The sequence below is a fragment of the Mesoplodon mirus genome (genome assembly GCF_964341445.2).
Source record: "Mesoplodon mirus genome assembly, chromosome: 4".
Classification (NCBI taxonomy): Eukaryota; Metazoa; Chordata; class Mammalia; order Artiodactyla; family Ziphiidae; genus Mesoplodon; species Mesoplodon mirus.
In genome coordinates, this window is record NC_138979.1 from 109,974,729 (window position 1) to 110,000,464 (window position 25,736).

The window sequence follows — 25,736 nt, forward strand, 5'->3', positions numbered from 1 at the left end:
AGCGGCCATGGCTCACGGGCCCAGCCACTCCGCGGCATGTGGGATCTTCCCGGACCGGGGCACGAACCCGCGTCCCCTGCATCAGCAGGCGGACTCTCAACCACTGCGCCACCAGGGAAGCCCAAGCTATTTTTAAAGTTGTTCTTAACTCCCAAATTGGAGCAGCATATTACTTTCTACTCTCCACTCTATTTAAGCAGTACCAAGATTATAAATCTGTCCTGCAAAGAGACGAGAAGTAAAAAATGACCAACATAAAGACTGTGGAAGGTCTTAAAAGTTTTAATAATTATTCAATCCACCATAAAGAATTTTTACATAAAATAATTTATCCATGCCTTTGTTACCCCCAGGAATGTAGATGTATACCATGTATCTCTTTACATATTTTTAAGATTTCTTTTTATTCTGAGGAAAGGAATTTATGCTTTGAAAAGGGAATGCAACCATGAAAATTTCTCTCATTCCCAAACCTCTTTTAACCTAAATACTCAACTTTTTCAATCTAGATATTTTTCTCTAAGTCTTTCCTAACTCCCTGTAATATGCCAGATTTTGTCCAGGTAGTGGAATAATTTCATCCACAGTAGTGAATATGGTTCCATAAGAGGCTTCTTTCTCGAGGGACAACATTAGAGACTGTAGTCCCTGCAAGTACGTGGGCCATCCTGTTGTTCAGTAAAAGGAGCACAGTTCTAATTTGTTCAGTCACTATATTAACCTCTGTATGAGGTTAATATACTCACTTCTTCTTCAAGTGAGTATAAAATATTCCAAAGATCTGGAATTTCATAATATAATTCTACAGTTTCCTGTAGTCCTGCAAGCTCACCATCTTTATTCATTGTTAATTCTTATACTTTAGATATGTTTTCATTAGAGTTATTACTAGAGCAAGGGAGAAAAATTACAATGTATGAAAATTTAAGAATTACTTTCCCTTTAATGATATGACCATTATTGGGAATTATACAAACAGCTCCTCTTGATTGGGTAAAATTCTAATTTTGTTGGTATATACATTTGTGTGATAAAAGTCTTGCCATTTAAATAAGTCAGAGATAGTTTGTGACTTGCATACCATATGCCTTTAGTAACATGTGGATTTCTAATATATATTTTTTGTACATAAGGATTGCATCATGGACAAACTGATGTGTTATGCCCTTTGCACTGTTTACCATTGATTTTATACTGTCATCCACACATTTCCCCTTAAAAATCAGTCAAATTTAATTGTTAGACAGTTAATCCAGGTTTCAGATTTGGGTCTATCAATGTATGACAGCTGAAGCAAAGCAGTAGATGCAGTGATCACACCTGGCCACTTTGACCTTTACCTAGTTTTTATTTCTTGTTTTGATGCACAGCTTTTTACTTTTATTATTAATATTTTTAAACTAGCACAGTGAGACTAGTTTGAAGAACCAGAAACAAATATGTCAAGGGAGCAAAGAGATAAAGATTTAGAAATCGCATGCATGTTACTTTATCTTTGGCATGGAATAACTGCAAACTAGAGAAATAACAACAGATCTGCATTTGGGTATTTCCCTTCCTCTCCCAATTGAAGCAGATCTACTATAGTTCTGAAGTTCCTATTAAATATTTGGGGCTAAAGAGATTCATTTTCAGTAAGTTAAGAAATCCAGATTTATTTTGTGACTTGGTAGAAGTTACTTGGTGGCAAGAAAGTGAGTTCCAGTAATGAAAGCTGGCAGGCCAGGATTTGTGCTCCACTCTGTTGGCATATGAAATTACAGCACATCATTCAAACAAAATCAATAATCCAACTTTTATGTCCTTTGCTAGGTACAGTGAAAATTTTATTATTCTGTAATCATTTTATTCTTCCTGGATTAGGTCATGTTCTGTAGCAGTAAGAAGCAGCTCAAGTAGATATAATATGCAAGATCAAAACTTGTGTTTTTACCCACGTACCAGAACGCTCATATAATAGTCAAGGAAAGATGCTATAAAAGTCAAGACTCTTATTTCCTTAAATCATCCCTGTAATACCCTGAATGATATTTAGAGGTTCAGTTTACCTAAAGAAAGGAATTTTGCCCCTCAGTGTGGAATGAGGTTTATAAGCTGTGGTATTCTTTAATTGAGGCAAACAGAACAGAAAGAGATAGTTTGTTTCAGCATCAAATTTGCTCTACATGAACAAGGAGAGAAAATCAGATCATATTCTTGCTCCTTTGATTTACCTTCTTCTGTGTCACTCTTTCTCTATGGAACAAGAGTATTTTTATAGAAAAGACAGATTGTTCTTAGGGAAGGTCTACAGGGCCATAAAAGCCAGGTAATAAATTTACTTTAAAGCATCAGTTCCTAAAGTATGTTTGCATAGTAAAGTATGGACCAGGCCAAAATCCAGGCTTGAACATTTTCTCCTTGTTACCACCTCGTTATGCTCCCCAAGTCTGAGCCATGCCTCCTACAGTCACAGGTATGATGCCACTAATTAAGAAAAAGGGGCTCATTACCAATTCTCATTAACATCAATTGGAGTTTTAAAGCCAAGTCCCTGCATTGAAAATTTACCCCCTTAATGTTCAAAACAGGTGAACAAATAAAATCGTTTAAATGCCTGTATCATGGGGTAAGTGCAAATGTGCTCTCCAAGGATGAACAAATTGCTTACTGCAGTATGGCACTAATCCCATTGCTCAGTAAAAGACAGGAAGAGCTTTGAAGAAAATACTATTCAAAAGGGAGATTCTGACAGGGAAACGGGTGGAACATGGGAACTGATATCACAATATACAAATTATTGTCTGAATCTGTGTCATCTCTAGTAAGGATATATGGGTGAACAAAATTAACAATAGATTGTGCCTGACAACGAAGTGCTCAACAAATATTACCTGAATTAATGATTGAAGAAATAATGTTCACCAGTATGTTTTAACCTGCTGAAGAAACTTATCTCTCATACTCTTAGCATTTGCTTCAGAATGTCCTAGATCACATTCTTTAAGCCTTCTTATGTGATTTTAATTTCTTATAGGTAACACTGTAAGTTATTTTATTGTGGGAGGCTCTTGAGTTAAAACATTTCAAAATGCTTAATTTCATGAAAAGTTAAAATGTGTTGATTTGGTTGATTTGAAAGAGCTGTTCTACAGTTCACTGAAGTGATAAGCCATATGGAAATAAGTCTCCTTGGAAAATAAAAGCAACCTTCCCTTGCATCAGATTAGGCTTTCTCTCGTTTGTAAACCCAAAAGCTAGCCAGTTTTTAAACTGAATTTCTACTTTCCCTCATAATTTCTCTTCCTTACCCCAATGTAAACAATGACCCAGAAATATTCACAAGATTAATGTTTGCCCCTAAACTATATGTGGATTGTAGACTTTCTTCTGGTTTTATAGAATCTTGAGTTATATGATAGATTACTTTATAAATTGTCTATATTTTTCCTGAGTGGGCATGTTGTTCATATTTAAATCACGTTAATGATTTGTACCATGATTAACCTCCCCCCAAAAGTGTACTGACTTTGGTCTAAATTTCTCACGAGTGTCAGATTTCTTCATAATGTTACTACCTGTCGGTGGCAGTTAAGGAATCATAGAGTATTGTAGCTAGATGGAGCTTTCAGAGCCATCTAGTTCAGTCCTCACATTTTACACATCAGGAGGCTGAACTCCAAGAAGTTAAATTTACTTTCCCAAGCTCATAGGCAATGATAGGACCCTAACTAGAATTTTGGTCTCCTTACCCCCAATGTAGCCCTGCTGTTAGTAGCTGACTCAACCCAAGTATATAGTAGAAGAGTAGCTTCACTCCCCCATCACACTCTACCTTCTTTCATAATTCCAAAGTTGTCTTAAATTTGTGATTAATCAGAGTAGAAGAAACCCTTAGGGAAATATTCTTCTGTATATATGTGAAGATCAGTTATTTTACTTAAGATAGGCCTGCCTTATAAGCCTTATAACCTTATAAGCGTTAACTTTTCATCTTTTCACCTGCTTAAAAATGGAAAGACAGTGATAATGAATGCATAAATGCATCATGGGGTGGATAAATTTTGTGAGTTAGAGAAGAGAAAATGAATGTGTTTGTGAAAGAGTGAGCACATCAATCAGTGGTTGCATGGTGTTTGCACCAGTGTGTCCAGGGAACACCTCACCAATCAATCATTCAGGAAGCTCCCTCCAGCTTTCAGGAGAAAAAGATTTCACAGTAAAGTGCTATAGAGAAAGCTTAGCATCTAAAGAGGTCACTCTAGGGACTCTTCAAGTTCCCAGAGGGAGGAAAAGGAGGGTAGGGAGCAAAATGCCGTAGAAAGCCTATAGTTTGGAATTTTTTTAAATGCTGATTGTATTATGAATCATTCTCATTTTATGCTGACTCAAAGGCACGAATTAAACATCATGTGGTATATTCCACTCTTATCTGAGCATAAAAATATTGACACTTCTGCCTTCAAGGAAAGCTGAAAAACTGAAAACAGTGTTTTCTCCTCAAACCTTCCATCACTGTACTGAATTATAATCCAATACTGCTGTTTTCCTTGAACATTAAACATACAAACATTCATTGGAAATATTTCAGTTTTATGGGTCATTCATCCAGTAATTGTTGGTCACGTGCAAGATACTACTTTAGCTACTGCCTTGAAGTAGCTTACATTGATAAGGCAAATAAAATTAGTATATGAATAATTATGATGCAAAAGAGAAGGAATTAAATGACAGAATTGTTTAAGCAACATTGTCTATTCCCAAATTTCCAAGAAGATAAAGAGAACCACAGAAATACGAAAAGTTTGTCCAAGATAGTGTATTAGTGAATTGCAGATCTGGGAATTTGCTTCCCAAGGAACTCAGTTCTCAGTAGTATTATACTTGTTCCTGAAGGTGGTGTACCATTTGCATAGCTAATTAAAGCAGGAAACATATTGAAATGTCTTAATAAAATGTTGCCCATTAGTGAGGAAAGGCAGCTACTGCCAATAAATTGATTTTGTGAACAGGAAGTAATTCTCGCCACACAGTCCTGACAGCATGGCTTCATTTACTGCTTGTAGTCACTCTTTCTTATGCTGGCTTTTCAAGTCAGAAACTGGTAGAAATTCAGTGTAAGGATTACCATCAAAGTGTAATTGCAGAGGAAAATGCAAGCAGCCAAACAATAATGAAGTGTATCCAATCCAAACCAAGGAAACCAGTATTAATTGTGATATACAGTATGAAAACAACAACATCTGAGACAGTGTACAGTTTAGTATAGAAGTTGAAAGCACCAACTTGGGGATTGGACGGACAGGGTTTTAATTCTGCCTCTTCCATTTGTTAGCTGCATGGCCAAAGATTTCCTTTTCTCATCTGTATTAACATCACAATAAAAAATGGTAGTGGTTGCTGTTTTCCTTCATTTTCCCCCTTTATGACTCCTAAAACAGAACAACCATTTATTTAAAAACATGAGTACTTATCATACTTTGTCTTATATTATATAGGTTGCTGTAGGCTCATCTGTTGCCCTGCTTGCTTGTAAACTATTTGGGGGTAAGGATCTCTTGAATTCTGTTAGTGCCTAAACAGTACCATACACATAAGAGGCACTGAAAAATTTATGGAAGATGACAATGTAGCCAACTGCATGTAAGGCCATGTGAACAATCCATAAATCCTTAATAACCATTCCAGTTTCACTGGTATCACTGTGGATTAAGAGTAGCATTCAACCCATAAGTAGTTTTCTAATCTCAAGAGTTTTCTACCAGTAACAAAAATAACAATAATAGCTATCATTTATTGAGAGTCAATTATAAATTTGGTGTTTTCCCATACATTAGCTCACATAGTCTTCACAGTCACTTTCCATAGAAGATATTTTAATCCCCTTTTTAATATAATCAAAATAAGACTTAGAAGGATGTTAACTAGGTGGTCCAAGTTCACACAACTTGACAGTAGAAAAAAAAACTGGATTTTTACTTAAGTCTAACCCTAAAGACCAGTGTTTTTTCTTACATTTCTTTATATTGATATTTGCAACATTATGAGTCTTAGATTGAAGACTAATTTCCTAATTGTATTTTATTGAAAGTATGATATCCACTAGTGAAATTTACAGGTGAGTATAATTTTTATACTGCTTACAAGTAGCATTTTATTCAAATGTCCCTAAGACTTTCTTAACCACTTAACTATTCATTTGAGAATTCTCAGGTCCAGTGCCCTCAACAGCTCACCAGATGATATAACTTGGGTGAAGCACTTATTATTTACCCATCACTTTTGTCCACTGTGAACTTCAAATAGTGTTTATTAACAGAATATATTGTGTGTCATGGAAAGCAGTATGTAAGAATCCAGGTCTTGAAGATATTGAGTAACTAAATGACTTCCAGATTATATTATTTAATTAAAGCAGCTATTTCTATTACTGATTATTTATCTAAACTCATCAAATTACACCAGCTTATAGGTAGTGATGGTCTACAGAAAGAACATCAAAATCCTGGGTAGATTACCATTATAATACATATATAATACATATAAATAGTAAATACCTCAATATCAACAACACAAAGTTTTCTAGCATATGATTACAATAAGGTAAATTCCTTTAAGAGATTCCATGGCCCATCATTATTACTTTTTTAACTATCCAAAATTACTCCTATTTGAAAAATTTCACCGAAATCCAACTTGAAATTTCTTACTTTTTGACCACTTACATTGACCTATAAGTCAACTTTATAAAATGAAATGATTAGTTTTCCATGAATAGTATAATGCTGATTTAATATGTCAGCTATGTGACGTCTCATATTTATACATATAATCAGACTAAGAATATAAAACCTAAACCAAAAAACCTTCACGGTTCTATATAAATAGTAGATTAGAAAGCACTTAGTTTTTAAATTCCATCTAATCGCACATTAAAATCAGCATATGTGGGTGTTATTTCAGTAAACTATTAGTCACAGGGGTTTTTCTGATTATTTCTTTTTTCACTAAGAAAATATTCATAACACAAATTAAATTTTGAAGGCACAGTCAATAATTTCTAAGTTGAATATCTTGCAACAGCAGTATATTTTCCTACAACTCAGACAGCAAATCCCCCACGGTGAATACAGCACACTGTGGGAAAGAATCATTTTGTAAGCACTGACCTTGGTACATAAGAATTCGAGTATTTAAGAAATAATTCTTTATTTTAAAAGAGCTAAAATCTTATCAGTTTTTACAAATTTGAAGTTTTAAAACATTGTATATTCTGGGAAATACACACACCCAACATTGAATTTTATTTATTTTTTATTTTTTTAATTTTTATTTATTTATTTTTTTTGCGGTACGCAGGCCTCTCACTGTTGTGGCCTCTCCCGTTGCGGAACACAGGCTCCGGACGCGCAGGCTCAGTGGCCATGGCTCATGGGCTCAGCCGCTCCGTGACATGTGGTATCTTCCCGGACCAGGACACGAACCCACATCCCCTGCATTGGCAGGCAGACTCTCAACTACTGCGCCACCAGGGAAGCCCACAACATTGAATTTTTGATAAGAGTCTGTGAAATTGTCTTGCAGTCAGGCTCTGTTCTCTCTGGAGCCAATTCAAATTAGGCAAAAGAAAAACTTATCTTATCATGGTTCTAATATTCTTATTGCACCCTTTTCTGCCGGTGATTGTCCCTGGCACACACATTGAGGTGTCTTAGACCAGACCCTTAGATGAAAATTTGTATGCAAGTGATTTATGAGGGAAGCACAGACAGGAAACAGAAGGAAGGCTGGCATAGTGCAGCGTCAGGGGAACTCTGGAGTACACATTATGCCGCAGAGTTGTCCCAACCAAGGCAAGGGAATTAGACTTCCCTACCCCTGGACTACACAGTCTCTGCTACTTGTGGGCCAAGTGACTCTAGTAGCCCAAGAGGATGTGGCTATTACACCAAAGGGTGAGTGCACAGAAACGAAAACAGTAAAAGGGTTTCTGGGCAGAGCATTGACATTGCAACAGGTTGTACCCCAGATACCAGATGTGGAAATAGAACCCAACTTAAGATCTATGTTTTCCTTGATGTCCATTAAGAGTATTTTGACTTCAGGATATAGAAATGAATAGATCTCACTCCAGATGTAGCTTGATCCTATATTCACACAATATCATCAGGTTCCATCTCTCAGCTCTACTTTCTCTGGGTTTACTCCATTCTCATGTGATTTCCTAGCAGCTCCTATCTTTCTCCTCATTGCCGTTGCAGTTCCAAGCTTTATATCTCCATACACGTAGCACAGGTAGAAATGAGGGAATCCATATCTCTTTTTAACATCAAAAATACTGGATTACTTGCACTGATCCAGTGTAGATCACATGTTCAATTCTATTCCAATTGATAAGGCCATAGAAATGTATGGATTCATTGGCTTAAGCCAATGTTACATGCCCATTCCTAAATTTAGCTTCAGTTCATTAGTTGAGTCAATATTATTCAAATGTCATAGTTTGGACGTTCAGAATATTAGAAAGGAAGAAGAGGAAAGTACATGCTAGGAAAGAAATTAATAAATAGCCACTGGTCTCTTGTTTTTACTGTAAATTTGAATTCACTGTGATCTGAGCCTAAGTAATTTCAAGCTATAGACACGGCAGTGTTTCAGCCAAGTTGTGAACCCAGTTGGAATTAGCAGAATTGGGTTGAGTGGAAGGAGAGACAGAAAATTCCCAGAAGTTAGGCTGTGGTATGTGAAGCATGGGATATACCACCTCTATTATCACTACCACCACCATCACCTCATCACCCTACCCCTGCAAACAAGAAAACAAGCCTTCCTACCATATTTACTCAGTTAGAATAGAGGTTTGCCATTAAATACAGCTTTTGAAATGGATATCCTAGGAATTTCCTATAGGCCCAATCTGGGCCAAGACAGAAGAATGAGGCTTAGTCAATTAGACATATGACTATCTCCTAACTGTTCCATCATTTATCCACTCAATAAATATTAAACACCTACTATACACCAAGTACTATTCTGAATACTGGAAGTATAGTGGTGAACAAAACATAGTAGGTACCTACTGTCAGCAGGGGGTTACAGACAATTACAAATAGGCAATAAGATATCTTTAGAGAGTGATAAATACTATGAAGAAAATAAAAGGGAATGAATTTGAGGTCAGGTAAGTAGAGCATTTATCTGAAAAGGTGATATTTGAGCTGAGACTTGATTGATAAGAAGAAGCCAACCATGCAAAGATCTCTAAGAGCATTAAAGGCAGTGGAAATAGCACAAAGGCAAGAAGTAGGAATAAATTTGGTGTTATTAGAAAACAGGGGAAAAAATAGTGGCTGAAACATGGTGAGTGATGTGGAGAGAGGTGGGTGCAGTTAGGGTGGACCTATGGCCAAACCCATGCATGAGTCCTCTGTGTCTGTCTCTAAGGGCAGTTGGTGTTCAGCTGGAGATGAACTTCAAATTCCAATGGTCTTCATTCTTCAACTCTGCTCCCAAGTCACTTGAGTATTCCACAAAACCCTAATGAAATCTTAATGGTTCATTTTAGCCAATGTCTTTATCTTTCATTGATTTTGTACTAAAATATCTTTACTTTTTTTATTTTAGAACCTGTAGAAGCTTATAAAATCCAGGAATTTAAACAAAAAACTTTTAACAACAAGAAGAACTTACCCTGTACATACATACCATTTTATACCTTACCCCACCCACACACTTAATGAGATACCATGAGCACTATCTCATATCTTTACGTACACCACCCCCTTCATTCTTTTTCATGGTTGCATGATATTTCATTGATGAGTGTATGATAATTTATTTCACTGATTGTCTATTGATGGACATCTAGGTTATTTACAGTTCTTTTCTATTGTAAACACTTCTGCAGTTGAACACTCTTGAATAAATGTCTTTACATTCTTGTACAACTATTTAAGTAGGATAAATTCCCCATAATGAAACTGTTGAGTGAAAGTATGAGAATCAAAGCAAATATTGCCAGACTGCCTATGAAAATGTTGTACCATACTCTTCCCACACTTGGCCAGTACTGAAACCTATCAATACATTTCGTCTTTGCAAATCTGATAGAAGGAAGATGTTGCAGAAGTTCTTATTTTATTTATTTTTATTTTCTTATTGAAGTATAGTTGATTTACAATATTGCATTAGTTTCAGGTGTACAGCATAGTGATTCAGGTGTTTATTTCCAGATTATATTCCACTATAGGTTATTAAAAGATATTGGGTATAATTCCTTGTGCTATACAGTAAATCCTTGTTGCTTATCTATTTTATGTATAATAGTTTGTATCTGTTAATCCCATACTCCTAATTTGTCCCTCCCCTCTCCCCCCCTTCCCTTTGGTAACCATAAGTTTGTTTACTATGTCTGTGAGTCTGTTTCTGTTTTGTATATAGGTTCATTTGTATTATTTTTTAGATTCCACATATAAGTGGTATCATACAGTATTTGTCTTTCCCTGACTAACTTATTTCACTAAGCATAACATCCATTTTACTGCACATGGCAATATTTCAGTCTTTATTATGGCTGAGCAATATTCCATTGTATATATTATATATATAAAACACATCTTCTTAGGTCAGTCATCTGTTGATGGGCACTTGGGTTGTTTCCATGTCTTGGCTATTGGAAATAGTGCTGCTATGAACACTGAGGTGCACGTATCTTTTCAAGTGAGAGTTTTCACTTTTTCCAGATATATACACAGGAGTGGGATTGCTGGATCATATGGTAGCTCTATTTTTAGTTTTTTAAGGAACCTCCATACTGTTTTCCATAGTGGCTGCACCAACTTACATTCCTGCCAACAGGGTATGAGGGTTCCCTTTACTTCACACCCTCTTCAGCATTTATTATTTATAGGCATTTTGATGATAGCCATTCTGACTAGTGTGTGGTGATATCTCATTGTGGTTTTGATTTGCATTTCTCTAATAATTAGCGATGTTGAGCATCTTTTCATGTGCCTGTTGGCCATCTGTATGTCTTCTTTGGAAAGATGTCTGTTTAGGTCTTCTGCCCATTTTTTGATTGGGTTGTTTGTTTTTTTGGTATTGAGTTGTATCTGCTGTTTGTATATTTTGGATATTAACCCCTTATTTGTTGCATCATTTACAAACATCTTCTCCCATTCAGTAGGTTCTCCTTTCATTTTGTTGATGTGCTCCTTTGCTGTGCAAAAACGTTTAAGTTTAATTAGGTCCCATATGTTTATTTTTGCTTTTATTTCTTCTGCCTTGGGAGACTGATCTGAGAACATATTGCTATGATTTGGATCAAAGAATATTTCACCTATGTTCTCTTCTAGGAGTTTTATGGTATCATGTTAAACACTTAGACTTTTAAAGCATTTTGAGTTTATTTTTGTATATGGTGTGAGGGCATGTTCTAATTTCATTGATTTACATGTAACTCTCCAACTTTCCCAACACCACTTGTTGAAGAGACTGTCTTTTCTCCATTGTATGTTCCTGCCTCCTTTGTCATAGATTAATTGACCATGGGTGCATGGGTTTATTTCTGGGCTTTCTAGTCTGTTGCACTGATCTATACAGAAGTTCTTATTTTAGTCATCTACAGACCCTCAGATTATTTCCCCTAATTCCTTACATATTTTGACTCCAGTTTCTCTGTCAAGTCTTGGTGACTACAATATCCTTCCAAGGTAGACAAGATAGTCTTTCCAGTACCTACCTGCTCTTCTTCATTGACAGACACTAAATCTCATGGTTATACACTGAACCTTGTCATTTTACCAATAAGAGCAAACCCTCCATAGTCTCATATCAAGCATCTAACACTGATTGCCCCCTCCTCTCTTTCCAGTTCACTACCTGTAGTATTCTAATCCACTACCTGTAGTATTCTAACCCACTGCAGGACCTATAATCATTAATGCTACATCTCTTAATTCTTCTCAGTCCCTCCTTGTCCTTCCTTCATAGCTCCCTGCTGTCCGTCCTTTATTTCCCTGGATAGATGTAATGGCCCATCTTTGTGATCACTCCATGCACTTACCCTTATCTTCCTTGTGCTTTCCCCACCCCCATTACACTCACCTGACAAATCCCAGCCCTGGTTTAATCCAGTTCACTGCCCACTCTTTACCTGCCCCTGGGCACCTAAACATAGCTAAAGAAAAACCACAGTCATGCTGACTGGTATAGTTTAAATCTGTGAGCATTTACCATTACTGAGCACTTTATGCTAACCCAGAAATCTTACTATATTCTCTAATCCATTCACTCTCTGTCAACTCCTTGATGACTAGTTCACAATTTCTCCTCTCATCCCAGACCTCCAACAATTTCTTCTTCCTCTTGACTCTTTGATGATGATCTTAATTCACAGAGATAATGGAAGCAATCAGAGGAAAATTCCCACACCCTCCTGCTCCACATTTAATATTCTGTTTATATCTGACTTCCTCCTGTTACTGCAGATGAATTGTCTGTGCACATATCTAAGGCCAATTTTGAGTCAAGGAAACTTGAAGTCATAAATAAGAATACTAACAATGGAGTAAATTAATCTTTGTATATGAAATAGTTAAGGTAGAGAGTGCTAGATTTGTTGTTCAGCTCTTTCTGTATGTGGACATCATAGTGAACATACTCTAATGATTCATGTCTCCATGGAAATGTACAAGACCCCATAAGTCAGTTGGGTACCCCTTCATTTTACAAGTTGAGACCTAAAGAAGTAAAATGACTTTCCCAAAGATATAGCTTTTTTTAATGGACCACTAGAGGAAAAATGTCAAGCAACGTAAGGGTAGTTTCACAAAATTTGTTTCTGTAGAACTTACCAAAAATTAACAAAAGAAGCAAAACCAAAAAATTGTATGACCAGTGCTATAACTAGGGAAGGATAAAAATGCATTATCCAAATACGGAACAATTTAAGTCAAATTAGAATAAGATCTTTCTACACAGAGTTCCTCTTCTAGAGAGTAGTGTAATGAGGAGATAATATGAGAATAAAATTGTTTTTAGAAAACTCACTGATATGCTTCCAATTTTGTCCTAAATTTAGAGGCATAGAAATTAGGGGTAAAAATAGGGCAAATAAAAATACATTGACTATTCCCTTTAGGAGTACCAGTCCCTTATTATTTCAATAAAATAAGCTGGAACCCTGGTTTGAAGAGCCACTGAGTTTGGCCATTTCTGTTCTCGGTCCAAAAGGAGAGAAGGAGTGAAATGGGGAATAATCTCTACAGAGCAGTTGGCTTGGTCAAGACCAGCAAACAGCAGCCAACAAAGTCAGGGAGGCAGTGGAAAATAATGAGTTGTTCAACCATACAGACCACACAGGAAAATATCTAAATTACATAGGAAAACAAAGTGAAGCCCATAGTATTTACCCACCTCCAAACTCCACTAATGTATGAGGAGAAAGAAGGAAGGGTATCAAAAACAGAATTCTCTCACTCTTCCTGCCATCCCCTCTGATATCTGAGACACAAAACAAATAATACTGAACATTGGTATATGGCCAGTGCACATATGCTAACAAAGAATTTACTGAGTACCTAGGCATTCAAAAAAGAAAAAGCTTGGGGAGTACAGCCACACTATTCTGGAATGAGAGAGGGTTGGATAAAATGGCCCACTCAGAAATGAGAGGTATCAAATAAATTTTACTCCCACCAAAAAGGAAAAAAAAGGAAGCAAAGAATTACAACATATAAAATTCAGAGAGAGACAATAGTTTGGAAGAAAATGCAATTCAAAAATAATATAGGGCTTCCCTGGTGGCGCAGTGGTTGAGAGTCCGCCTGCCGATGCAGGGGACATGGGTTCGTGCCCCGGTCCGGGAAGATCCCACAGGCCGTGGAGCGGCTAGGCCCGTGAGCCATGGCCGCTGAGCCTGCGCGTCCGGAGCCTGTGCTCTGCAATGGGAGAGGCCACAACAGTGAGAGGCCCGCATACCGCAAAAAAAAAAATTTATTTAATAAATAAACAGAGTCCCCGAAGAGGCTGCTCCTTTAACCCTGTCCTGTCTGAGCGAAGAACAGACGCCCTCCGGCGACCTACACGCAGAGGCGGGGCCAAATCCAAAGGTGAGACCCAGGAGCTGTGAGAACAAAGAAGAGAAAGGGAAACCTCTCCCAGCAGCCTCAGAAGCAGCGGATTAAAGCTCCACAATCAACTTGATGTACCCTGCATCTGTGGCATACATGAATAGACAACACATCATCCCAAATTGAGGAGCCAGGAGTCAGTGCTGTGCCTCTGAGGTGGGAGAGCCAACTTCAGGACACTGGTCCACAAGAGACCTCCCAGCTCCACATAATATCAAACGGCAAAAATCTTCCAGAGATCTCCATCTCAACAGCAGCACCCAGCTTCACTCAACGACCAGCAAGCTACAGTGCTGGACACCCTATGCCAAACAACTAGCAAGACAGGAACACAACGCCACCCATTAGCAGAGAGGTGGCCTAAAATCATAAAAAGTCCGCAGACACCCCAAAACACACCACCAGACGTGGACCTGCCCACCAGAAAGACAAGATCCAGCCTCATCCACCAGAACACAGGCACTAGTCCCCTCCACCAGGATGCCTACACAACCCACTAAGCCAACCTTAGCCACTGGGGACAGATACCAAAAACAACGGGAACTACGAACCTGCAGCCTGCAAAAAGGAGACCCCAAACACAGTAACAGAAGCAAAATGAGAAGACAGAAAAACACACAGCAGGAGAAGGAGCAAGATAAAAACCCACCAGACCTAACAAATGAAGAGGTAATAGGCAGTCTACCTGAAAAAGAATTCAGAATAATGATGGTAAAGATGATCCAAGATTTGGATAAATGTACACTCTCATCAGGAGAATATTCTCTTAAAATCTTCTTGTTATCTTTGTTTCTGAGTTTAAAACACCATATGGTTAAGTGAGGATTTCTTACTTGTCCTGCATCAGAAGTCTTTCCTCAATTCTGTAACCTCCTCACTCATGATCTCTTTGAGTACTGATTTTACCTTATTTCCCCTATTCTCTTCTTCCAGAGCATAAGTGGACATGTTAGACCTCTCTTTCTATCTTTCATGTTTTTAACCCCTGCCTCATATTATCCATGACTATGTCTTGCTGTGCTGCATATGGGATAACTGCTTCAGCTCTATATTCAATTTACTCTGTCTCTCTTTCAGCTGTGTCTAATCTTCTGCTTAATTCATTCCCAGAATTTTAAATTTTAATGATTATAGTTTTTATTTCTAAATGTTCAGTTTTTTTTCTTTCAAACATTCGCCCACTTTTAGTAGTCTCTTGTTTTTTCCAAATACTTCATATTATGTATCCAACAATAATGTATCCAAAAAAGTTCCTAGGGTTCTAATTCTGTTGTTATCTTTTTTTTTGTACATTTATCACCCTTTTCGAAGGACAGTTTAACAATATTTATCCATGATTAAAGTGTTCATATCTTTTTACCTTGTGATCCTCCTCCTAGAAGTTTATCCTAAGGTTATACTCTGACAACAAGGATGTTGATCTCCATATATTTCATAACAACAATACTTTGGGTAAAATTTAAATATCCAGCAATAGGAAAGCTAATAAACGAATTATAGCATAATAGTTCTTGGGATATTATACAGCATTAGAATGGCTGGTATATGTGTATATCTACATTTATTGATAAGGACAGATCTCCATTCTTATCAATAAATAAAGCAGCAGAACAGCAAATATCATGTGGTCCCACTCACGTAAGGTTACATATACATTTTTGTTTATATTTAAGTTGTCTTGGTGTATTGCCCAATGTGGGTGTATATAAATTTAAAAGGTCTAAATGGACATTAGAATGGTCTAAAAGATTGAAAGTGGTTACCTCTGAGTAGTGGGATTTCAGGGAATTTGAGTTTTCCTTCATATATTTCTTCAGTGTTTAATTTTTTTTCTTAGGAAGCATGGTTAAACATACATACATCTACATAGGGAATATTCCACATTTCTTAATTCCCAGTATAGTTTTCTTTCCTCAAAACACAAGACCATTTGGATGATATACCATTTGACTGGTATGGATAGGGCTATCCATACAACTATAATTATGCTACACTTTCCTGTATGTTTTTTAATGTATTGATATATAGGAGTCATCCTCCATTACCACTCCCAAATGTCAGGTAACTAGTAAATGAATTCATTTTGGTTACCTTATGTAGGTAAAGACTAAGGAAATGTATTCAGAAGTTTAAGAAGAGAAGTACATGGGACTTCCCTGGTGTTGCAGTGGTTAAGAATCCACCTGCCAATGCAGAGCCCTGGTCTGGGAAGATCCAACATGCCATGAACAGCTAAGCCCATGCACCACAACTACTGAGCCTGTGCTCTAGAGCCCGTGAGCCACAACTACTGAAGCCTGTGTGCCTAGAGCCCATGCTCCACAATGAGAGAAGCCACCACAATGAGAAGCCCACGCACTGCCCCCACTAGCGACAACTAGAGAAAGTCCGCATGTAGCAACGAAGACCCAATGCAGCCAAAAATTAATTAATTAATTATTTTTTTTTAAGTACAGATAATTATACCAAAAGACCATAGTGTTTTTTTAGCTAAAAAAAACACAAAACAACACTACAACACTACACTAATAAAATTGAATGGATATATGAGCATTTATAACTATTTCTGATGTTTCTGTCACTTTTTTAATAAATTATTTTTATAAAGGTCCAAATAGGGCTGAGTGAAATCACAAATAAAAATATTATTGAAGGTAGTATAGTTTTTTCTAAGACATTAGATAAAATGGAACAATTAATAGTAGTACTTTTCTTTTCTCATGTGTTTAAGAAAAGTTGAATTTTCAAAGAGTGCTTCTTCATGTTACATTCTTAGTGGTTATTAAGTTTAAAAAAATCATTGTGGTAGCACCCCAATGGCAGTGAGCGCACTGGCATCTGGATCTTGCTTTCTAAATACCACTCCCAAATAAGAAGAACCAGGACTCCTTGAAGAAATGGCTCACTCTATAGCTGAAACAGGGAGGATACAAGATGAGCCTGGAGAGTCTTATAGTGTCAGAAAGTAAGGAAGTGCTCAAAAAACAACAGGATGGAGATGTATCAAGTAGACGGGGAGCCATCCCGAACAAGCCTCCAATGGTCAAAGCTGGAAAAAAAGTTTAACAACAAAGTCCAAAGTATAAGATAAATATACATGAGTCCACACTGATATAAATAATTCCCAACCCTTAAGTATGCACTGGTCTTAATAACTCCCCTCCAAAGAACAGAGTATGAAAAGGGAGGAATAGTAACTTTACAGTGAAGAAATCTGGCAAACACTACCTTTATCAAAAGATCAAGGAATATCACCATTGATAAGTTATGTTCATTGCATGTACCCCATTGTATGATGTAATGAGAAGGACACTTCACCTGTGTGGTATTCTTCCTCAAAACTCATAACTTCAGTCTAATCCCAGGTAAACATCAGTTAAACCCAAATTGAGAGGAATTGCACAAAATGACCCATACTCCTCAGAGCTGTCAAGGTTATAGAAAACTAGAAAAGACTGAGAAACTATCACAGACTAGAGGAGATTAAGGAGATATGATGAACAGAATGCAATCCTGTATGGATCTTGCAACAAAAGGGTGACATTGATGGAAAGACTGATAAAATCTGAATAAAGTCTGGAGTTTACTTGCTATCAATGTATCAATGTTGGTGTCTTCATTTTGATGAGTGTACCTGGTAATTTAAGGTGTTAACATTGGGAAAGACTGGGTAAGGTATATACAGGAAGTCTCTGTATTATCTTTGCAACTTTTCTCTAAATCTAAAATTATTCCAAGATAAAAATTTGCTTTAAAAATAAATTAAATCCGGGCTTCCCTGGTGGCATAGTGGTTGAGAGTCGATGCAGGGGACACGGGTTCATACCCCAGTCCGGGAAGATCCCACATGCCGCGGAGCGGCTGGGCCCGTGAGCCATGGCTGCTGAGCCTGCGCGTCCGGAGCCTGTGCTCTGCAACCGGAGAGGCCGCAACAGTGAGAGGCCCGCGTACCACAAAAAAAAAAATAAAAATTAAAATTAAAAAAATAAATTAAATCCACTTTACAACTATCAGAATAACTAAATCCAAAACACCAACACCAAATGCCCGTGCAGATGTGGAACAACAGGAATTCTCATTTATTATTAATGGGAATGCAAAATGGTACAGCCGCTTCAGAAAATAGTTTGGCAGTTTCTTAAGAAATTAAATGTACTCATACCATATAATCCAGCAATCATGGTCCTTAGCATTCACCCAAATGAGTTGAAAATTTACATCCACACAAAAACCTGCACATGGATGTTTATAGCCACTTCATTCATCATTGCTAAAAATTAGAAGCCACCAAAATGTCCTTAGGTGAATATTTTTCAGCAATAAAAAGAAATGAGGACTTCCCTGGTGGTGCAGTGGATAAGAATCTGCCTGCCAATGCAGGGGACACAGGTTCGGGCGGGAAGATCCCACATACCAGAGAGCAACTAAGTCCGTGCGCCACAACTACTGAGCCTGCGCTCTAGAGCCCGCGAGCCACAACTACTGAGCCTGCACGCCACAACTACTGAAGCCCGCATGCCTAGAGCCCATGCTCCACAACAAGAGAAGCCACCTCAATGAGAAACCCACACACCACAACGAAGAGTAGCCCCCGCTCGCCGCAACTAGAGAAAGTCCGCGCACAGCAACGAAGACCCAATGCAGCCAAAAATAAATAAAATAAAATAAAATAAAAATAAATGAGCTATCAAGCCACAGAAAGACGTTGATCAACTTTAAATGCACATTACTAAGTGAAAAAAACCAATCTGAAAAGGCTACATACTGTGTGATTCCAACTATATGGCATTCTGGAAAAGGCAAAAGCTCAAAGTAAAAAGATCAATGGTTTCCAGGAGTTCCTAGGGAGGAAGGGATGAATAGGTGGAGCACAGGGAATTTTTTGGGCAGTGAAACTACTCTGTAAGATACTGTAATGGTTGGTACATGTCATTTTACATTTGTCAAAACCCATAGAATGTACACCACCAAGAGTGAACACTAAACTATAGACATTGGTTAATAATAATATATCAGTATTGGTTCATCAATTGTAACAAGTGTGACACACTAATCCAAAATGTTAGTAGTGGAAACTAAGGAGGAGAGCTTGAGGGGGAGATGTGGGAACTGTGCACTTTCTGCACATTTCTTTTGTAAACCTACAACTGCCTCCCAAAAATAAACTCTATTTTAAAAAAAATACAAGCAGTCAATCTAAAAGAAAAACAACTGGTGGTAGATGGAAAGATATATGATACAGCAGGTGTAGTGAAATGCTAATAGTGGTGACGTATATGGATGTTCACTATATAACTCTACTTTGCTCTGTTTGACATTTTCATAATAAATATGGGGGAAAGTCATTGTGGTTAATATTAGGAGAAAGCTTAGTAGAGAAAGGTCAAAATAAACCTGTGGGATTTAATTTAACTCCATCATGGATTTCTCATATGTTTCTGTACAAAATAGGTAATTTGATTTAATGACCTGAATTACTCATCTAAATTTTGAATCCCAGTTGGTCCTGTCTTCAAAGACCAGAGTCTAGATTAAACTGCCTTATTGTTTGAGAAATCCAACTAGATATTAACTAGTTAATATTGTTTCAGAAGTACAGCTAGTTAATATTGTCTGAGAAATACAACTAGTTAATACATTTTGAGAAATACAACTAGATGTTAACTGTATGTCATCTCATCAATAGAGAAAAATGAGCAGTGCTTTGTAGGTTTTGAAACAGTACTGATGACATGGTAGTGTAATCTGCATGACTACTGTGCTGGACTTTGTCAGTGTCCTTGTTATGATTTAGCACTCTTTTATTTACTATCCTAAGACATACATTTTTATTACTCGCTACAATATGACAATAACAACAGTTTTGAATGGTGCATATTTCTCACTATGAATCTAAATACACAGAATGTTTGCTCTATTCTCAGTCACTACATGGTGTAAAACTGGTGTATTAAAAATAGTATGACATATTTGCATATTTATCTGTATTAAAACCCCCATGAAACAGTTATTGCAGATACACAGCTGTTGCTTTTTAAGTATCTTTTAAAGGAACCATATCTCCTCTCCTATATAAATTATATGCGTTTTCAAATATATCATCTGAGCCAAAGGAGTTTCAAAGCTTTAAACAGGAAAACATGCTCTCAGAGGAGAAGAATGTTAAAGGAGAGGAATTGTAAATTTTTAGTCATTGTGGCCAAATGATAAATTTTTAACCTAAAATGATGAACTTGTCCCATTGCCAAGTCAGATATTATACATTGTAAACAGAAAGTAATTCTGGATGCTTCTACAAATTATGGTCATATTTCAGCAAGGAGACTGTTTACCTAGTCTACAGAGCACACAAAGAGATGCTGCTTTATATCGATCAAATTACAGAAAAGAAGTCTCCACTTTGTGACTTAAAAGTGGCAAATTCTGCTGTAATGTAAAGAACTTTTCCTTTTAATAGCATTCCCATATCTTCATAAAAGCCAATAGTAGCATTTTTCTTTTTAAGTAAAAAGGAAACTATGCCCCTGGAATGCTAGCTACTATCATCTTGTAGTTCCCAGAAAAAGAGTCCCAAACTGAAAAATGATTCTATCAAATTTCATTATTTTCTCTATAATTTTAATATGTACCGAAAGGTTTTAGGAGAACATGTATATTCTTTCAATTCTGACCATATTCAGTTGATTAATATATAATTCAGATGCACATGAGTAGTTCTCATTTTAGTATCTGAATTACAGTTTGTTTTAAGGCTTTTAAACATAAATAGTTGAATCAAAGGTGTCACATTTCATAGTTCAGTTTCACCAAGTTAGCTAAATAAGGGGGTATTAAAGGAAAGGATTTTCATATATTAAATTAAAAGTTTGTCACTTTGCAGCTCTAATCCTGTTGAAAAAAAGATAATTTCTGTCCAATTGAATCAGCAAGAGGTCTTTATTGCCTTAAGTATTAATTGATTAGGTTCTCATTAAGGTCAAAAGTACACTTAGCTGCCCAGAGGTGGCCAATTAGCACATTGTCAACCACGCTTATTTATATTGACTGAACATAATGGTAGTTATTTGACTGTCAAGTCAGAAGGTCACTGAACCTTTTGTACACTTTGCCCTCCAAAAGGGCAATAGTCATTTAGACACGAGAAAGCATTCATAACAAATATTTAGTTTATTACTTATTGACTTAAATCACTCTTAGAAACAGGTGTTCTATTCTCTTTGGACAAATGATATATCATTTCTTTGTGAAATGCTTGAGGTCCAGTTGAAATCCTGTGGTTGACTGTGTCTGAAGATTTTTGTTCAGCAAGCAGCTTGCACTTGAAACTCTAAATAGCTTTTTTAAAGACCAAACCAATTCAATGATTATAATCCTTTGTGATATAGACTTTTCTCCTGCTAAGTGACTGCAGCAAGTTGAAACAAGTTGGACACACAGGTGCTGAAATGCCTGTGGGGCACCAGTCTCAAAGTTGAAGGTTAGAACCACATTTGAGTCTCACCTTAATGAGGACATTGGTATGCTTTTTAAATGCACTGGTGCTGCCATAGATATTGGATATTTGCTACAGAACAAAAGAGAAATAAAAATTCAGGGTTATTCATGAACCAGTAATCTAAAATTTCTACCTATAGTCCCAGTGATTTTTATCATCATAAATCATTACACCTAATTTATATAGTGATGATATAATGAGTTGCATTTGCTAGCATTTTTTTTCTATTTATCCTCTTCTACTTAAATTTAACATCATTCTCCCTTACATTGTTCTATTATTGAATGAAATATCACTGATGATTCCATGAGTTAGATTTTAAGGAGAAAGTATTTTTGTTTAGCACATCACTTTTACAACTTATCAAATTAGAAACCCATGAGTCAGTCTAGATTCCCCCCTTTACATTCTTCCCTCTCCAAATACGTATCTCATCAAGCATCACATTCCATCAGTTCTAGTTACTGAATAGCATCAATAGATATAAGTACTTCAACCCACTGCCACTGCCTCAACTTGTTGTCTCTTTATTAAATTGCTGTGATACATTTTGATGGGTCTTCCCAGTGATTCAGTGACCCTCTAGTGGTCTTCTCACTAGACTGGGTCTCCTTCAGAGTAGGGTGATATATTTTTATTGTATCCCCAACCAACAGTTAGTGCCTGGCACATACAGGCATTTAGTAAAAATTTACTGAATAAATAAATGAATGACCACAATTAGCTTTATGCTACATATAAATGTAAACCTTGATAGAATAACAATTTGCTGTGATTTAAGTACTCATTAAATCAAACTTTTCACTAGTATTAAATTATTAATACTTTCTCAGACTATTGTAAGAAGCAATAAATTCATCCATATGGGTAAACCAACAGGATTGACTATGAAGACAGAGTGAGAGCCCAAGTCAAAGGAAAAAGTTACTACCATAATTCTTGAGTAATTAAGCTACCAAGTATATACAGAAAACAAATCCATATACTATCAAAACATGTGCTTTGGGGTGGGATAGGGAGGATGGGAGGGAGGGAGACACAAGAGGGAAGAGATATGGGAACATATGTATATGTATAACTGATTCACTTTGTTATAAAGTAGAAACTAACACACTCTTGTAACACAATTATACTCCAATAAAGATGTAAAAAAAAAAAAACATGTGCTTTGTCTGTGGTATCATATTAAATAACAGTTACTATTTATATATTGTGCACTTCTTATACATTAGCTATTGTCCTCTCAAGGACCATGTAATGTAGATCTCATAATTGTCATTTTACAGATAAGAAAACTGGTTTCACAGGATAACTTATCCAAAGGCACATAACCCAGGTCTTGCTTGCTCCAAAGCCCAAGTTCTATCTACCACACTAAAGTTTGCATCCTTCTTTAGAACTTTGGACAACCCATTTCACATTATTCAAAAACTTTACTAAATGTTGTATAGAAATGTTTCATTTCCATTGTTAGGTTGGGGTGGGTTGGGGAGTGTGGGGGAGATAATCAGAGTCAAAGATGAGAAAAATTACAGTGGAAATGGAAGGTAATATGACTTAGTAGTTAAGACTGCATGGGCTTTGACATCATACAGCACTACACTTGATTCCCAGGTCTGCCTTGTACTACCTGCATGACCTTGAGTGAGTGACTTGACCTCCAAGTTTCAGTGCACTAATCTCTAAAAGAGATATAATAACAGTAACTGCCAATTAATTTGTGAAGATCAAATGAGATTATGCAGATAAAATGCTTAGCACGGTTTTTACTTAAAACAGTTCTTACTGGGCTTCCCTGGTGGCGCAGTGGTTGAGAGTCCACCTGCCGATGCAGGGGACACGGGTTCGTGCCCTGGTCCGGGAAGATCCCACATGCCGCGGAGCGGCTGGGCCCGTGAGCCACGGCCGCTGAGCCTGCGCGTCTGGAGCCTGTGCTCCGCAACGGGAGAGGGCACAACAGTGAGAGGCCCGCGTAGCTCAAAAAAAAAAAAAAAAACAAAACAGTTCTTACTGTTTTATTTCTTTTAGTTATATAAAAGACAGGCAAATAAAGCAGATATTTTATTGCTTTTTCCTCATTTAATGATGTGTTATTGAAGGCTCTATAGTTAAGCAGAGAAAGAAGAAACAAGGTGAATTCACCATACTGAAAGTATGTTGACTTGTGCATTGTCTAGTAATTAATAAGCATTTATTGAATACCTGCTGTGCTAGATGTTGGGGATAATATACCTGATTCTACAGAACTCATTTTCACTCAAATTTAAGTAGAGATGCAACACTGATTTATACTCTTACTTAAGAGAAAATTTCAAAATTTTAAAATAAAATTCAGCCATTAATATCAGGTTAATCTGTTGTTATAGGATATCTTTGGAATGACCACAGTTTGCATTTAATATTTGGTATGTAATCTTAAAGGAATGAAATTTTTAGATTTTACTATTTTTAGCATGCCTAGCTCAGTCCTTTACTGTATCCTATTAGTTATTCTAAACATTTTTCTCATCAACCATTTCTTATTCTATAATAACAAATACGGTTGCTTGCCTAGTTGTTACCTATTTTCTCTATGCTCATCTAAAATAAAGCATGACAGTATGGATTGCCTTTTTTCTTAATCTTTTGGTTTATTTTAAACTAAGACATTGTATACATTGATTGGAAAAAGAAGGACATTCCTTATTCTTTTTTTCGGTTTTTACAGTGTTTCCCATGACTTTCAGTATATGTTCTTGGCTAAACCCCTTCCTTATCATTCATTGTATTGCTTCTGAAATGGATTCTTTCAGCAAATATTTATTGAACACTCACTATGTGCTGGGTTCTATGCTGCTGCTCTCATGGAACTTGCATGCTAATAGAGGGGAGACAAAAAATAAACAGGATAAGGGAGATTGAGAATGGAGATAATGATGTAGGGGGAGAAGGAAGTTACAGTTAAATTAGGTCGTCACGGATGGGCTCATTGAGAAGTGTCTTTTGAGCAGAGACCTGAAGGAAATGAAGGATTTAGCCAAGCATATTACTGGAATATGGCAATTCAGGCAGAAGAAACAGCCAGTGGAAATGTGATAAAGCAGAAGTGCTCAAGGTTTGAGGCTTGTTTGAGAAATAGCAAGGAGACTAATGTGGCTAAAGCAAAGTGAAGTTACAAGAGAATGACAGGCAATGCCATAGAGGTAAGAGGAGAGGGTCGGATTTTGCTGGGCCTTACAAGCGGAGAGGCTGGGTAGGGGGGAGATTTGGGTTTCACTCTGAGTACTGTGGGGAACGAAGAGGGTTTTGAGCAGAAGACTGACCTGATGTGATTTACATGTTAAGAGTGTCACTTAGGCACTGGCTTGAGCATAGGTCCTACCAAGAGTAGAAGCCAGTGGACCAGTTAAGAAGTTATTTCATTAATCCACATGAAAAATGATAGTGACTTGGATCAAGAAAGTAACATTGAACTTAGTGAGAAATGGCTGGATTCTGGATATATTTTGAAGGTACAACTGACAGGATTTCTTGGCAGATAGAAAGTGAGGAGTAAAAAAGCAAAAGGAAAGAAAGGATTCGAGGACGATTCTAAGGTTTGGGGCCTGAGCAACAGAAGAACATAAAAAGGGTGAAAATCCTACACACTCTGTGCTCCTAATGATTCTATATGTCAACTTTATTTATAAAACAATTTTAACTTCTATTTTACCCTCTTATATGTAGAAAGTAGAAATCCAGCCAACTCAAAAGTTCTAACAGCACTTTGAATGCTCTTGGTAAATCTGAAGTAGCTATATGTAAATTGGTACACTAGCTGTCACTTCTGAGGACATCACCACCTCTAGTATTTACTGGACAACATAACATCAACATGAGGATACTTGGAACACACAGAAGACCTAGATGACATGGCCCCTGTCTTCTTTAAGTTTATTGTCTGTCTTACCATCTTGGTAAACAGAATTCCAACTCTCTGCCTGGGTTTGGATCTTAGGCACAGGGCCTGGATGTAGGTATAGGTGCTTTCAGTTGGTCTCTGTGTGATGTAAAGGGTGGTCCAGGTGAGAAGTTCCAGGTAAGATGGCTTTAGGGAAGTGGGAACCACTATAAATATTAAGTCCCAAATCAAGGGGTCAGGCTAACCCTAA